This window comes from Scylla paramamosain, unplaced genomic scaffold, assembly GCF_035594125.1.
Source record: "Scylla paramamosain isolate STU-SP2022 unplaced genomic scaffold, ASM3559412v1 Contig49, whole genome shotgun sequence".
Taxonomy (NCBI): domain Eukaryota; kingdom Metazoa; phylum Arthropoda; class Malacostraca; order Decapoda; family Portunidae; genus Scylla; species Scylla paramamosain.
This window is the reverse complement of record NW_026973714.1, coordinates 492,501-496,525: the sequence shown is the minus strand read 5'-3', so window position 1 is coordinate 496,525 and position 4,025 is coordinate 492,501. Positions and strand designations below refer to the sequence as shown.

Sequence of the window (4,025 nt, the reverse complement as noted above, 5' to 3'; positions counted from 1 at the left end):
CAAAATGAAGGATAAAAGAGCTTTCTCATAATGAAGAAGGACGAGAATAAGAAAATTGATAACAAAAAAAAAAAAAAAAAAAAAAAAGCTGTATTGCTTGAGTACCTTAGAATAACATCAACAATCAATACAGTCTCGGTGTCTTAATGAACCCATCCTTCTGCAAAAGAGCCATGGAAGTTACTAATGATGACAACAGCTTACCACCACTCAGTCATTGCTACTCTACAACAAACACACACACCTACACACATCCACCTTTTACACATACGACCTCTTGTATAAACCTGAATTCCACACACACCTGCCACATCACCTCAGTCTCCTACACACCTGGTCTGGAATGCCTCCACTTTATAATTCAGTAGTCCACGTGTTGTGAGTGGGTCGTCTTACCTGGCTGCCACAATCCACACCTTGATTACTGAGTGCTGTACACCTGCCCGCCTCATTTTCTTTGTTTTTTCTTGGTTCGTATATGTTTGCTGTTCTCTCTCCCCACTCTCTCTCTCTCTCTTTCTCTCTTGTAAGTTATTTATTTGTTTCCATTATTTATTTATTTTTTTTTCAAGTTAGTGCGAGTACATACAGAAGCAAAAGCACACAAGTATATTCCTGCTTTCTCTCTCTCTCTCTCTCTCTCTCTCTCTCTCTCTCTCTCTCTCTCTCTCTCTCTCTCTCTCTCTCTCTCTCTCTCTCTCTCTCTCTCTCTCTCTCTCTCTCTCTCTCTCTCTCTCTCTCTCTCTCTCTCTCTCTCTCTCTCTCTCTCTCTCTCTCTCTCTCACTACTAAGTCCCTTCGCCTCCCTCCCGCAATTCCTGAGCTGAGATTGATTGTTGACTCATTCCTTGCTCTCCTTCGCTCGCCTTGCTTTTTTTTTCTTTGCTAACTTTTCTGTCTTGTTTTATTCCATTTCAATCCCCTGCCTCGTTCATTTCCTGTACTCCTCAATGACTCGTCCTGTTCCTCCGCATCTCCATCTCTCCATCTCTCATTTTCTTTCTTCCACTGTTATTTTTCCACGTAGTTTTTTTTTTTTTTTTTTTAACCTGCCATTCTCTTGTCTCTTGCTCCTTTTTTTGCTGCTGCTGCTGATGGTGGTGGTAGTGGTGGTGGTAGTGGTCTTCCTCCTCCTCCTCTTCTTCTTCCTTCTCCTCTTCCTCCTCCTCCTCCTCCTCCATTTCTTTGTTCCCTTTATTCCGTCTCGGCTTCTTAAGGGAAGGAAAAAAATGTACTGAAGCTCAAACGTGAAGGAGAAAGAACCACGTTGGTCCCTTGGTGCCCTGACGACCCTGATGGGATTTGACGGGACCTGAAGAGAGGGTCGGGAGGCGAAGGGAAGGCGGAGGCTGGAGGGAAGGTGGGGAAGGTAAGGGGAGGTAAGGGGAGTGTGGGAAGGCATCGTAATAAGAGATATGGTAGAAAGGGAAGGTGAGAACAACGCATTACTGGGAGGTTGTGGGTGTGTGGGTGTGTGTGGATGTGGATGGGTAGGTGGGTGCAGATAGGCGTGTTGGTTGGTAAGGTGTTTGGTGTAAGGTAGGTAGGTGAGTAGATGGTTATGGTGAGTTTGTACAAGCTAGGTTAGTTAGTAAATGCAGTCTGCTTTCGTAGATGGATAGATAGATAGATTAATTACATCGATTTATAGATTGGTAGATATAGATTGCTAAGGAGATAGATTTTGTTTTTTTTTTACAGTGCTTTTTTTATCTGGTTTATCTAAACATATATTTTACGCTTGGATAAATGCACATGGTAAGGGATGTAATGTTAAAGAATAGATAGGTAGGTGCAGGAACAGGTGAACTTCCTTCTCTTACTCGTTCCTGTACTTATCTTACCTTGGTAGAGGAGTATTCGCTTTTCCAGGACGATGATGAATTAATTGATTGATTGAATGATTGATCGACTGACTCACTCACTCACTGACTGACTGACTGACTGACTGACTACCCATACAACATTCCGGAATTATAAGTGCCGAAAGAAGGAGTACATAATTAAAGCAAGACATTGATAAATGAACTGACGAATTGAGTGAGTGAGTGAAAAAGTGAGTGAGTAATAATACCTTGACAGAGTACGATGAACTTTTACAGGACTGATAAATTCCCAGGATTATTGAACCGAGTGAATGATTGGCTGTCTGATCGATAACTGACGGCCGATATTGACTAATTGTCTGTCGCTCCAATATTTAGGATAATAAAGACAGCAGACTGAAAAAAAAAATGTTTCGATGAATACACCTCACTTTACACACACACACACACACACACACACGCGCGCGCGCGAGATGCAACGAACTAGAATCTCCAGGCAGGCGGAAACCATTTGGGCTTGCCTCCTTTCACGCACTAATCCCTGCTCGCCTTGTTGAGAATAGGTACGAATTTATGAGCAACTCTGCCGACCCCTTGTAGTCCAGCCGGCTCGTTCTTTCCTTCTGTATTTACGTATCTGTATTTTCCTCGCCCTGTTCCGGATCTAAAGGTAATCTCTCGGTGCTTTGTCTGTACTCAGTTTTATCCAATGTATTTGTTTTAAAGGGACTGGTTGGTGTATCATCAGTCTGATGATAATTTGAATATAAATTATTCTATTTATTTGTTTATTTCTAAATTAGTTTGTGTTTCAGTGTATTTATGTAGACGAGGATTAAGCTCTGTACAAGGTGCGCAAGCCGCACGTCTTTGTGACGTGGCAGTGGGGAGGTGAGGTGGCGACGAACGGTCAGCCAGGGTTAGTTGCTGTCCGCCCCTACCTGAAGTGTGTTGTGATGGATCACTGGATGTAATATTTATTCAAGACTTGGGATTATTGTATTATGCTGGTATGTATGGCTATGTTTGGTTATAATAGTACTGTGTGGTGGTTTATCAGCTGGTGTTCACGTCAAACATTTGTGGTGTTCATCGACAAAATTTTTGTATAAGTGATGATCTTTTATGATGACAGTGTTAATGTGATTGTGCGGTCGGCTATTAAGATTGATAGTTACTCAGGGAATATTTCATGTATTACAGTTTATGAATCCAACTACTGGTTCGGAAAGTTCATGGAGGCAATCCATATGCGGCTGGAGCTACCGTTGTGAGTTATAATTCTAATGATTATTATAAGTAAAAATCAATGTGGTTGATTGGTTATATGATTGATTTTAATTGTACTTAGCATATGGTGAATTCTACATACATCCATTCTCAGTTTTCATATTGATCTACTTATTAATGATGCTTGGGTACTTATGTTAAAAAAAAAAAAAAACATTGAGATGTGTTTATTGTAATGATTTGACAGGTCCAAACGCTTGTAATAAAGAAGTTTTGGCAGTGTTCAAGCTGTGTTAATGGATGCCTCTATACAATATGAACTGTATGTTATATCTTATTTCAGGTTTGCTTCATGGTAATCATCAGTGTTTCCTTTGCTAAAATGAACCTAACACATAAGTCAGTACAAAATTAAAGGAATAAGGTATCTATTTTATTTACATTGTTTCGGTCTTTACTTACGGATTCCTTCAGTCGGCTTCTTACTACAGCCACAATCTTCCGTAGTGCATCACATTATATTATGAGTATCACTGAATATCACTATAAACACAGGTGGTAATACCCGCTGCTCGAATATAACTATAACCAAATTATTATCAGTCTCTCGTAATGGATTTCACTGTCCACCACAACCACCACTACCACCATAACCACCACCACCACCACCACCACCTCTAACAGCAGTAAAAATGTAACCAACGCAGTTTCTCTTTATAGCTCTACTGACTATTTAATTTCATTGTCTACCACCATCCTTACTAACAGCGGCGAAAAGAGACTAACCCAATCAATTTCTCTCTTCTCTTCTACTGACTGTATTATTTTAGTGTCCACCACCACATCTAGCAAAAAAAAAAAAGTATAACCAAGGGAATTTGTCTCCACGTCTCCACTGACAATTTAGTTTCTGAAGTGGAAAGCATTAGGACACACTCTCTGTTCGCTAGAATACACGTCATCGACTGTC

At 40.6% G+C, this 4,025-nt stretch overlaps 1 long non-coding RNA gene across 1 annotated transcript in view; it reads left to right on the top strand.

The window, feature by feature from the left end:
• The first annotated feature begins 516 nt into the window (after positions 1-516).
• LOC135098176 (uncharacterized) overlaps positions 517-4,025 on the top strand; it is a 23,338-nt gene continuing 19,829 nt past the window's right edge. The window contains exons 1-2 of the long non-coding RNA XR_010266642.1: positions 517-2,835; positions 3,029-3,095. This is a non-coding gene — a long non-coding RNA (uncharacterized LOC135098176). The remainder of the gene's footprint in view (positions 2,836-3,028; positions 3,096-4,025) is intronic.